The following is a 12601-nucleotide window of genomic DNA, read 5'->3' as shown; positions in this document are numbered from 1 at the left end:
AGGGGGGCTGTGTAATTCTGTATTACCCCCTGTGCTGCGTCTCCTCCTCACCAGGGTGTAGTCAGTAGGTGTGTGATAGGGGGGGGGGTTGGGGGGCTGTGTAATTCTGTCCCTGTGCTGCGTCTCCTCACCAGGGGTGTAGTCAGTAGGTGTGTGATAGGGGCTGTGTAATTCTGTATTACCCCCTGTGCTGCGTCTCCTCCTCACCAGGGTGTAGTCAGTAGGTGTGTGATAGGGGCTGTGTAATTCTGTATTACCCCCTGTGCTGCGTCTCCTCCTCACCAGGGTGTAGTCAGTAGGTGTGTTATAGGGGGGCTGTGTAATTCTGTATTACCCCCTGTGCTGCGTCTCCTCCTCACCAGGGTGTAGTCAGTAGGTGTGTGATAGGGGGGCTGTATAATTCTGTATTACCCCTTGTGCTGCGTCTCCTCCTCACCAGGGTGTAGTCAGTAGGTGTGTGATAGGGGGGCTGTGTAATTCTATATTACCCCCTGTGCTGCGTCTCCTCCTCACCAGGGTGTAGTCAGTAGATGTGTGATAGGGGGCTGTGTAATTCTGTATTACCCCCTGTGCTGCGTCTCCTCCTCACCAGGGTGTAGTCAGTAGGTGTGTGATAGGGGGCTGTGTAATTCTGTATTACCCCCTGTGCTGCGTCTCCTCCTCACCAGGGTGTAGTCAGTAGGTGTGTGATAGGGGCTGTGTAATTCTGTATTCCCCCCTGTGCTGCGTCTCCTCCTCACCAGGGTGTAGTCAGTAGGTGTGTGATAGGGGGCTGTGTAATTCTGTATTACCACCTGTGCTGCATCTCCTCCTCACCAGGGTGTAGTCAGTAGGTGTGTGATAGGGGGCTGTGTAATTCTGTATTACCCCCTGTGCTGCGTCTCCTCCTCACCAGGGTGTAGACAGTAGGTGTGTGATAGGGGGCTGTGTAATTCTGTATTACCCCCTGTGCTGCGTCTCCTCCTCACCAGGGTGTAGTCAGTAGGTGTGTGATAGGGGACTGTGTAATTCTGTATTACCCCCTGTGCTGCGTCTCCTCCTCACCAGGGTGTAGTCAGTAGGTGTGTGATAGGGGCTGTGTAATTCTGTATTACCCCCATGTGCTGCGTCTCCTCCTCACCAGGGTGTAGTCAGTAGGTGTGTGATAGGGGGGCTGAGTAATTCTGTATTACCCCCTGTGCTGCGTCTCCTCCTCACCAGGGTGTAGTCAGTAGGTGTGTGATAGGGGGGCTGTGTAATTCTGTATTACCCCCTGTGCTGCGTCTCCTCCTCACCAGGGTGTAGTCAGTAGATGTGTGATAGGGGGCTGTGTAATTCTGTATTACCCCCTGTGCTGCGTCTCCTCCTCACCAGGGTGTAGTCAGTAGGTGTGTGATAGGGGGGCTGTGTAATTCTGTATTACCCCCTGTGCTGCGTCTCCTCCTCACCAGGGTGTAGTCAGTAGGTTTGTGATAGGGGCTGTGTAATTCTGTATTACCCCTGTGCTGCGTCTCCTCCTCACCAGGGTGTAGTCAGTAGGTGTGTGATAGGGGGGCTGTGTAATTCTGTATTACCCCCTGTGCTGCGTCTCCTCCTCACCAGGGTGTAGTCAGTAGGTGTGTGATAGGGGGGCTGTGTAATTCTGTATTACCCCCTGTGCTGCGTCTCCTCCTCACCAGGGTGTAGTCAGTAGGTGTGTGATAGGGGGGGGGGGGGGGGGGGGGGGCTGTGTAATTCTGTATTACCCCCTGTGCTGCGTCTCCTCACCAGGGTGTAGTCAGTAGGTGTGTGATAGGGGCTGTGTAATTCTGTATTACCCCCTGTGCTGCGTCTCCTCCTCACCAGGGTGTAGTCAGTAGGTGTGTGATAGGGGGCTGTGTAATTCTGTATTACCCCTGTGCTGCGTCTCCTCCTCACCAGGGTGTAGTCAGTAGGTGTGTTATAGGGGGGCTGTGTAATTCTGTATTACCCCCTGTGCTGCGTCTCCTCCTCACCAGGGTGTAGTCAGTAGGTGTGTGATAGGGGGGCTGTGTAATTCTGTATTACCCCTTGTGCTGCGTCTCCTCCTCACCAGGGTGTAGTCAGTAGGTGTGTGATAGGGGGCTGTGTAATTCTATATTACCCCCTGTGCTGCGTCTCCTCCTCACCAGGGTGTAGTCAGTAGATGTGTGATAGGGGGCTGTGTAATTCTGTATTACCCCCTGTGCTGCGTCTCCTCCTCACCAGGGTGTAGTCAGTAGGTGTGTGATAGGGGGGCTGTGTAATTCTGTATTACCCCCTGTGCTGCGTCTCCTCCTCACCAGGTGTAGTCAGTAGGTGTGTGATAGGGGCTGTGTAATTCTGTATTACCCCCTGTGCTGCGTCTCCTCCTCACCAGGGTGTAGTCAGTAGGTGTGTGATAGGGGGCTGTGTAATTCTGTATTACCCCCTGTGCTGCGTCTCCTCCTCACCAGGGTGTAGTCAGTAGGTGTGTGATAGGGGGGCTGTGTAATTCTGTATTACCCCCTGTGCTGCGTCTCCTCCTCACCAGGGTGTAGTCAGTAGGTGTGTGATAGGGGCTGTGTAATTCTGTATTACCCCCTGTGCTGTGTCTCCTCCTCACCAGGGTGTAGTCAGTAGGTGTGTGATAGGGGCTGTGTAATTCTGTATTACCCCCTGTGCTGCGTCTCCTCCTCACCTGGGTGTAGTCACTAGGGTGTGTGATAGCGGGCTGTGTAATTCTGTATTACCCCCTGTGCTGCGTCTCCTCCTCACCAGGGTGTAGTCAGTAGGTGTGTGATTGGGGGCTGTGTAATTCTGTATTACCCCCTGTGCTGCGTCTCCTCCTCACCAGGGTGTAGTCAGTAGGTGTGTGATAGGGGCTGTGTAATTCTGTATTACCCCCTGTGCTGCGTCTCCTCCTCACCAGGGTGTAGTCAGTAGGTGTGTGATAGCGGGCTGTGTAATTCTGTATTACCCCCTGTGCTGCGTCTCCTCCTCACCAGGGTGTAGTCAGTAGGTGTGTGATAGGGGCTGTGTAATTCTGTATTACCCCCTGTGCTGCGTCTCCTCCTCACCAGGGTGTAGTCAGTAGGTGTGTGATAAGGGCTGTGTAATTCTGTATTACCCCCTGTGCTGCGTCTCCTCCTCACCAGGGTGTAGTCAGTAGGTGTGTGATAGCGGGCTGTGTAATTCTGTATTACCCCCTGTGCTGCGTCTCCTCCTCACCAGGGTGTAGTCAGTAGGTGTGTGATAGGGGGCTGTGTAATTCTGTATTACCCCCTGTGCTGCGTCTCCTCCTCACCAGGGTGTAGTCAGTAGGTGTATGATAGGGGGCTGTGTAATTCTGTATTACCCCCTGTGCTGCGTCTCCTCCTCACCAGGGTGTAGTCAGTAGGTGTATGATAGGGGGCTGTGTAATTCTGTATTACCCCCTGTGCTGCGTCTCCTCCTCACCAGGGTGTAGTCAGTAGGTGTGTGATAGGGGCTGTGTAATTCTGTATTACCCCCCCTGTGCTGTGTCTCCTCCTCACCAGGGTGTAGTCAGTAGGTGTGTGATAGGGGGCTGTGTAATTCTGTATTACCCCCTGTACTGTGTCTCCTCCTCACCAGGGTGTAGTCAGTAGGTGTGTGATAGGGGGCTGTGTAATTCTGGTATTACCCCCATGTGCTGCGTCTCCTTCTCACCAGGGTGTAGTCAGTAGGTGTGTGATAGGGGGCTGTGTAATTCTGTATTACCCCCATGTGCTGCGTCTCCTTCTCACCAGGGTGTAGTCAGTAGGTGTGTGATAGGGGGCTGTGTAATTCTGTATTACCCCCTGTGCTGCGTCTCCTCCTCACCAGGGTGTAGTCAGTAGGTGTGTGATAGGGGCTGTGTAATTCTGTATTACCCCCTGTGCTGCGTCTCCTCCTCACCAGGGTGTAGTCAGTAGGTGTGTGATAGGGGGGCTGTGTAATTCTGTATTACCCCCTGTGCTGCGTCTCCTCCTCACCAGGGTGTAGTCAGTAGGTGTGTGATAGGGGGCTGTGTAATTCTGTATTACCCCTGTGCTGCATCTCCTCCTCACCAGGGTGTAGTCAGTAGGTGTGTGATAGGGGCTGTATAATTCTGTATTACCCCCTGTGCTGCGTCTCCTCCTCACCAGGGTGTAGTCAGTAGGTGTGTGATAGGGGCTGTGTAATTCTGTATTACCCCCTGTGCTGCGTCTCCTCCTCACCAGGGTGTAGTCAGTAGGTGTGTGATAGGGGCTGTGTAATTCTGTATTACCCCCTGTGCTGCGTCTCCTCCTCACCAGGGTGTAGTCAGTAGGTGTGTGATAGGTGGGCTGTGTAATTCTGTATTACCCCCTGTGCTGCGTCTCCTCCTCACCAGGGTGTAGTCAGTAGGTGTGTGATAGGGGCTGTGTAATTCTGTATTACCCCCTGTGCTGCGTCTCCTCCTCACCAGGGTGTAGTCAGTAGGTGTGTGATAGGTGGGCTGTGTAATTCTGTATTACCCCTGTGCTGCGTCTCCTCCTCACCAGGGTGTAGTCAGTAGGTGTGTGATAGGGGCTGTGTAATTCTGTATTACCCCCTGTGCTGCGTCTCCTCCTCACCAGGGTGTAGTCAGTAGGTGTGTGATAGGGGGCTGTGTAATTCTGAATTACCCCCTGTGCTGCGTCTCCTCCTCACCAGGGTGTAGTCAGTAGGTGTGTGATAGCGGGCTGTGTAATTCTGTATTACCCCCTGTGCTGCGTCTCCTCCTCACCAGGGTGTAGTCAGTAGGTGTGTGATAGGGGGCTGTGTAATTCTGTATTACCCCCTGTGCTGCGTCTCCTCCTCACCAGGGTGTAGTCAGTAGGTGTATGATAGGGGGCTGTGTAATTCTGTATTACCCCCTGTGCTGCGTCTCCTCCTCACCAGGGTGTAGTCAGTAGGTGTGTGATAGGGGGCTGTGTAATTCTGTATTACCCCCTGTGCTGCGTCTCCTCCTCACCAGGGTGTAGTCAGTAGGTGTGTGATAGGGGCTGTGTAATTCTGTATTACCCCCTGTGCTGCGTCTCCTCCTCACCAGGATGTAGTCAGTAGGTGTGTGATAGGGGGCTGTGTAATTCTGTATTACCCCCTGTGATGCGTCTCCTCCTCACCAGGGTGTAGTCAGTAGGTGTGTGATAGGGGGCTGTGTAATTCTGTATTACCCCCTGTGCTGCGTCTCCTCCTCACCAGGGTGTAGTCAGTAGGTGTGTGATAGGGGCTGTGTAATTCTGGATTACCCCCCTGTGCTGCGTCTCCTCCTCACCAGGGTGTAGTCAGTAGGTGTGTGATAGGGGCTGTGTAATTCTGTATTACCCCCCTGTGCTGTGTCTCCTCCTCACCAGGGTGTAGTCAGTAGGTGTGTGATAGGGGCTGTGTAATTCTGTATTACCCCCTGTGCTGCGTCTCCTCCTCACCAGGGTGTAGTCAGTAGGTGTGTGATAGGGGGCTGTGTAATTCTGTATTACCCCCATGTGCTGCGTCTCCTCCTCACCAGGGTGTAGTCAGTAGGTGTGTGATAGGGGCTGTGTTTTTCTGTATTACCCCCTGTGCTGCGTCTCCTCCTCACCAGGGTGTAGTCAGTAGGTGTGTGATAGGGGGGCTGTGTAATTCTGTATTACCCCCTGTGCTGCGTCTCCTCCTCACCAGGGTGTAGTCAGTAGGTGTGTGATAGGGGGGCTGTGTAATTCTGTATTACCCCCTGTGCTGCGTCTCCTCCTCACCAGGGTGTAGTCAGTAGGTGTGTGATAGGGGGCTGTGTAATTCTGTATTACCCCCTGTGCTGCGTCTCCTCCTCACCAGGGTGTAGTCAGTAGGTGTGTGATAGGGGCTGTGTAATTCTGTATTACCCCCTGTGCTGCGTCTCCTCCTCACCAGGGTGTAGTCAGTAGGTGTGTGATAGAGGCTGTGTAATTCTGTATTACCCCCTGTGCTGCGTCTCCTCCTCACCAGGGTGTAGTCAGTAGGTGTGTGATAGGGGGGCTGTGTAATTCTGTATTACCCCCCCTGTGCTGCGTCTCCTCCTCACCAGGGTGTAGTCAGTAGGTGTATGATAGGGGGCTGTGTAATTCTGTATTACCCCCCTGTGCTGCGTCTCCTCCTCACCAGGGTGTAGTCAGTAGGTGGTGTGATAGGGGGGGCTGTGTAATTCTGTATTACCCCCTGTGCTGCGTCTCCTCCTCACCAGGGTGTAGTCAGTAGGTGTGTGATAGGGGGCTGTGTAATTCTGTATTACCCCCCTGTGCTGCGTCTCCTCCTCACCAGGGTGTAGTCAGTAGGTGTGTGATAGGGGGGCTGTGTAATTCTGTATTACCCCCTGTGCTGCGTCTCCTCCTCACCAGGGTGTAGTCAGTAGGTGTGTGATAGGGGGGCTGTGTAATTCTGTATTACCCCCTGTGCTGCGTCTCCTCCTCACCAGGGTGTAGTCAGTAGGTGTGTGATAGGGGCTGTGTAATTCTGTATTACCCCCTGTGCTGCGTCTCCTCCTCACCAGGGTGTAGTCAGTAGGTGTGTGATAGGGGGGCTGTGTAATTCTGTATTACCCCCTGTGCTGCGTCTCCTCCTCACCAGGGTGTAGTCAGTAGGTGTGTGATAGGGGGGCTGTGTAATTCTGTATTACCCCCTGTGCTGTGTCTCCTCCTCACCAGGGTGTAGTCAGTGGGTGTGTGATAGGGGCTGTGTAATTCTGTATTACCCCCTGTGCTGCGTCTCCTCCTCACCAGGGTGTAGTCAGTAGGTGTATGATAGGGGCTGTGTAATTCTGTATTACCCCCTGTGCTGCGTCTCCTCCTCACCAGGGTGTAGTCAGTAGGTGTATGATAGGGGCTGTGTAATTCTGTATTACCCCCTGTGCTGCGTCTCCTCCTCACCAGGGTGTAGTCAGTAGGTGTGTGATAGGGGGGGCTGTGTAATTCTGTATTACCCCCTGTGCTGCGTCTCCTCCTCACCAGGGTGTAGTCAGTAGGTGTGTGATAGGGGCTGTGTAATTCTGTATTACCCCCTGTGCTGCGTCTCCTCCTCACCAGGGTGTAGTCAGTAGGTGTGTGATAGGGGGCTGTGTAATTCTGTATTACCCCCTGTGCTGCGTCTCCTCCTCACCAGGGTGTAGTCAGTAGGTGTGTGATAGGGGGCTGTGTAATTCTGTATTACCCCCTGTGCTGCGTCTCCTCCTCACCAGGGTGTAGTCAGTAGGTGTGTGATAGGGGACTGTGTAATTCTGTATTACCCCCTGTGCTGCGTCTCCTCCTCACCAGGGTGTAGTCAGTAGGTGTGTGATAGGGGGGCTGTGTAATTCTGTATTACCCCCTGTGCTGCGTCTCCTCCTCACCAGGGTGTAGTCAGTAGGTGTGTGATAGGGGCTGTGTAATTCTGTATTACCCCATGTGCTGCGTCTCCTCCTCACCAGGGTGTAGTCAGTAGGTGTGTGATAGAGGCTGTGTAATTCTGTATTACCCCCTGTGCTGCGTCTCCTCACCAGGGTGTAGTCACTAGGTGTGTGATAGGGGGCTGTGTAATTCTGTATTACCCCCTGTGCTGCGTCTCCTCCTCACCAGGGTGTAGTCAGTAGGTGTGTGATAGAGGCTGTGTAATTCTGTATTACCCCCTGTGCTGCGTCTCCTCCTCACCAGGGTGTAGTCAGTAGGTGTGTGATAGGGGGCTGTGTAATTCTGTATTACCCCCTGTGCTGCGTCTCCTCCTCACCAGGGTGTAGTCAGTAGGTGTGTGATAGGGGGCAGTGTAATTCTGTATTACCCCCTGTGCTGCGTCTCCTCCTCACCAGGGTGTAGTCAGTAGGTGTGTGATAGGGGCTGTGTAATTCTGTATTACCCCCTGTGCTGGGTCTCCTCCTCACCAGGGTGTAGTCAGTAGGTGTGTGATAGGGGCTGTGTAATTCTGTATTACCCCCTGTGCTGGGTCTCCTCCTCACCAGGGTGTAGTCACTAGGTGTGTGATAGGGGGGCTGTGTAATTCTGTATTACCCCCTGTGCTGGGTCTCCTCCTCACCAGGGTGTAGTCACTAGGTGTGTGATAGGGGGCTGTGTAATTCTGTATTACCCCCTGTGCTGCGTCTTCTCCTCACCAGGGTGTAGTCAGTAGGTGTGTGATAGGGGCTATGTAATTCTGTATTACCCCCTGTGCTGCGTCTCCTCCTCACCAGGGTGTAGTCAGTAGGTGTGTGATAGGGGGGCTGTGTAATTCTGTATTACCCCCGGTGCTGCGTCTCCTCCTCACCAGGGTGTAGTCAGTAGGTGTGTGATAGGGGCTGTGTAATTCTGTATTACCCCCTGTGCTGCGTCTCCTCCTCACCAGGGTGTAGTCAGTAGGTGTGTGATAGGGGCTGTGTAATTCTGTATTACCCCCTGTGCTGCGTCTCCTCCTCACCAGGGTGTAGTCAGTAGGTGTGTGATAGGGGGACTGTGTAATTCTGTATTACCCCCTGTGCTGTGTCTCCTCCTCACCAGGGTGTAGTCAGTAGGTGTGTGATAGGGGGCTGTGTAATTCTGTATTACCCCCTGTGCTGCGTCTCCTCCTCACCAGGGTGTAGTCAGTAGGTGTGTGATAGGGGGCTGTGTAATTCTGTATTACCCCCCTGTGCTGCGTCTCCTCCTCACCAGGGTGTAGTCAGTAGGTGTGTGATAGGGGGCTGTGTAATTCTGTATTACCCCCTGTGCTGCGTCTCCTCCTCACCAGGGTGTAGTCAGTAGGTGTGTGATAGGGGGACTGTGTAATTCTGTATTACCCCCTGTGCTGTGTCTCCTCCTCACCAGGGTGTAGTCAGTAGGTGTGTGATAGGGGCTGTGTAATTCTGTATTACCCCCTGTGCTGCGTCTCCTCCTCACCAGGGTGTAGTCAGTAGGTGTGTGATAGGGGGCTGTGTAATTCTGTATTACCCCCTGTGCTGCGTCTCCTCCTCACCAGGGTGTAGTCAGTAGGTGTGTGATAGGGGGCTGTGTAATTCTGTATTACCCCCTGTGCTGCGTCTCCTCCTCACCAGGGTGTAGTCAGTAGGTGTGTGATAGGGGGCTGTGTAATTCTGTATTACCCCCTGTGCTGCGTCTCCTCCTCACCAGGGTGTAGTCAGTAGGTGTGTGATAGGGGGCTGTGTAATTCTGTATTACCCCCTGTGCTGCGTCTCCTCCTCACCAGGGTGTAGTCAGTAGGTGTGTGATAGGGGGCTGTGTAATTCTGTATTACCCCCTGTGCTGCGTCTCCTCCTCACCAGGGGTGGTCAGGGTGCAGTAGGGTGTGTGATAGGGGGGCTGTGTAATTCTGTATTACCCCCTGTGCTGCGTCTCCTCCTCACCAGGGTGTAGTCAGTAGGTGTGTGATAGGGGGCTGTGTAATTCTGTATTACCCCCTGTGCTGCGTCTCCTCCTCACCAGGGTGTAGTCAGTAGGTGTGTGATAGGGGGCAGTGTAATTCTGTGTTACCCCCTGTGCTGCGTCTCCTCCTCAGGGTGTAGTCAGTAGGTGTGTGTGATAGGGGGGACTGTGTAATTCTGTATTACCCCTGTGCTGTGTCTCCTCCTCACCAGGGTGTAGTCAGTAGGTGTGTGATAGGGGGGGCTGTGTAATTCTGTATTACCCCCTGTGCTGCGTCTCCTCCTCACCAGGGTGTAGTCAGTAGGTGTGTGATAGAGGCTGTGTGATTCTGTATTACCCCCTGTGCTGCGTCTCCTCCTCACCAGGGTGTAGTCAGTAGGTATGTGATAGGGGCTGTGTAATTCTGTATTACCCCCTGTGCTGCGTCTCCTCCTCACCAGGGTGTAGTCACTAGGTGTGTGATAGGGGGGCTGTGTAATTCTGTATTACCCCCTGTGCTGCGTCTCCTCCTCACCAGGGTGTAGTCAGTAGGTGTGTGATAGGGGGGCTGTGTAATTCTGTATTACCCCCTGTGCTGCGTCTCCTCCTCACCAGGGTGTAGTCAGTAGGTGTGTGATAGGGGGCTGTGTAATTCTGTATTACCCCCTGTGCTGCGTCTCCTCCTCACCAGGGTGTAGTCAGTAGGTGTGCGATAGGGGGGCTGTGTAATTCTGTATTACCCCCTGTGCTGCGTCTCCTCCTCACCAGGGTGTAGTCAGTAGGTGTGTGATAGGGGGCTGTGTAATTCTGTATTACCCCCTGTGCTGCGTCTCCTCCTCACCAGGGTGTAGTCAGTAGGTGTGTGATAGGGGCTGTGTAATTCTGTATTACCCCCTGTGCTGCGTCTCCTCCTCACCAGGGTGCAGTCAGTAGGTGTGTGATAGGGGGGCTGTGTAATTCTGTATTACCCCCTGTGCTGCGTCTCCTCCTCACCAGGGTGTAGTCAGTAGGTGTGTGATAGGGGGCTGTGTAATTCTGTATTACCCCCTGTGCTGCGTCTCCTCCTCACCAGGGTGTAGTCAGTAGGTGTGTTATAGGGGGGCTGTGTAATTCTGTATTACCCCCTGTGCTGCGTCTCCTCCTCACCAGGGTGTAGTCAGTAGGTGTGTGATAGGGGCTGTGTAATTCTGTGTTACCCCCTGTGCTGCGTCTCCTCCTCACCAGGGTGTAGTCAGTAGGTGTGTGATAGGGGGGCTGTGTAATTCTGTATTACCCCCTGTGCTGCGTCTCCTCCTCACCAGGGTGTAGTCAGTAGGTGTGTGATAGGGGCTGTGTAATTCTGTATTACCCCCTGTGCTGGGTCTCCTCCTCACCAGGGTGTAGTCAGTAGGTGTGTGATAGGGGGCTGTGTAATTCTGTATTACCCCCTGTGCTGCGTCTCCTCCTCACCAGGGTGTAGTCAGTAGGTGTGTGATAGGGGCTGTGTAATTCTGTATTACCCCCTGTGCTGCGTCTCCTCCTCACCAGGGTGTAGTCAGTAGGTGTGTGATAGGGGGCTGTGTAATTCTGTATAACCCCCTGTGCTGTGTCTCCTCCTCACCAGGGTGTAGTCAGTAGGTGTGTGATAGGGGGCTGTGTAATTCTGTATTACCCCCTGTGCTGCGTCTCCTCCTCACCAGGGTGTAGTCAGTAGGTGTGTGATAGGGGCTGTGTAATTCTGTATTACCCCCTGTGCTGCCGTCTCCTCCTCACCAGGGTGTAGTCAGTAGGTGTGTGATAGGGGCTGTGTAATTCTGTATTACCCCCTGTGCTGCGTCTCCTCCTCACCAGGGTGTAGTCAGTAGGTGTGTGATAGGGGGCTGTGTAATTCTGTATTACCCCCTGTGCTGCGTCTCCTCCTCACCAGGGTGTAGTCAGTAGGTGTGTGATAGGGGGCTGTGTAATTCTGTTACCCCCTGTGCTGCGTCTCCTCCTCACCAGGGTGTAGTCAGTAGGTGTGTGATAGGGGGCTGTGTAATTCTGTATTACCCCCTGTGCTGCGTCTCCTCCTCACCAGGGTGTAGTCAGTAGGTGTGTGATAGGGGGGGCTGTGTAATTCTGTATTACCCCCTGTGCTGCGTCTCCTCCTCACCAGGGTGTAGTCAGGTGTGTGATAGGGGGCTGTGTAATTCTGTTACCCCTGTGCTGCGTCTCCTCCTCACCAGGGTGTAGTCAGTAGGTGTGTGATAGGGGGCTGTGTAATTCTGTATTACCCCCTGTGCTGCGTCTCCTCCTCACCAGGGTGTAGTCAGTAGGTGTGTGATAGGGGGGCTGTGTAATTCTGTATTACCCCCCTGTGCTGCGTCTCCTCCTCACCAGGGTGTAGTCAGTAGGTGTGGTGATAGGGGGGCTGTGTAATTCTGTATTACCCCCTGTGCTGCGTCTCCTCCTCACCAGGGTGTAGTCAGTAGGTGTGTGATAGGGGGCTGTGTAATTCTGTATTACCCCCTGTGCTGCGTCTCCTCCTCACCAGGGGTGTAGTCAGTAGGTGTGTGATAGGGGCTGTGTAATTCTGTATTACCCCCCCTGTGCTGGTCTCTCCTCACCAGGGTGTAGTCAGTAGGTGTGTGATAGGGGGCTGTGTAATTCTGTATTACCCCCTGTGCTGCGTCTCCTCCTCACCAGGGTGTAGTCAGTAGGTGTGTGATAGGGGGCTGTGTAATTCTGTATTACCCCCTGTGCTGCGTCTCCTCCTCACCAGGGTGTAGTCAGTAGGTGTGTGATAGGGGGCTGTGTAATTCTGTATTACCCCTGTGCTGCGTCTCCTCCTCACCAGGGTGTAGTCAGTAGGTGTGTGATAGGGGGGCTGTGTAATTCTGTATTACCCCTGTGCTGCGTCTCCTCCTCACCAGGGTGTAGTCAGTAGGTGTGTGATAGGGGGCTGTGTAATTCTGTATTACCCCCCTGTGCTGCGTCTCCTCCTCTACCAGGGTGTAGTCAGTAGGTGTTTGATAGGGGGCTGTGTAATTCTGTATTACCCCCTGTGCTGCGTCTCCTCCTCACCAGGGTGTAGTCAGTAGGTGTGTGATAGGGGCTGTGTAATTCTGTATTACCCCCTGTGCTGCGTCTCCTCCTCACCAGGATGTAGTCAGTAGGTGTGTGATAGGGGGCTGTGTAATTCTGTATTACCCCCCTGTGATGCGTCTCCTCCTCACCAGGGTGTAGTCAGTAGGTGTGTGTGATAGGGGGGCTGTGTAATTCTGTATTACCCCCTGTGCTGCGTCTCCTCCTCACCAGGGTGTAGTCAGTAGGTGTGTGATAGGGGCTGTGTAATTCTGGATTACCCCCCA

This window comes from Pseudophryne corroboree, unplaced genomic scaffold, assembly GCF_028390025.1.
Source record: "Pseudophryne corroboree isolate aPseCor3 unplaced genomic scaffold, aPseCor3.hap2 scaffold_2679, whole genome shotgun sequence".
NCBI lineage: Eukaryota > Metazoa > Chordata > Amphibia > Anura > Myobatrachidae > Pseudophryne > Pseudophryne corroboree.
The sequence above is the reverse complement of the archived record's forward strand: the minus strand, read 5'-3'. Positions refer to the sequence as shown.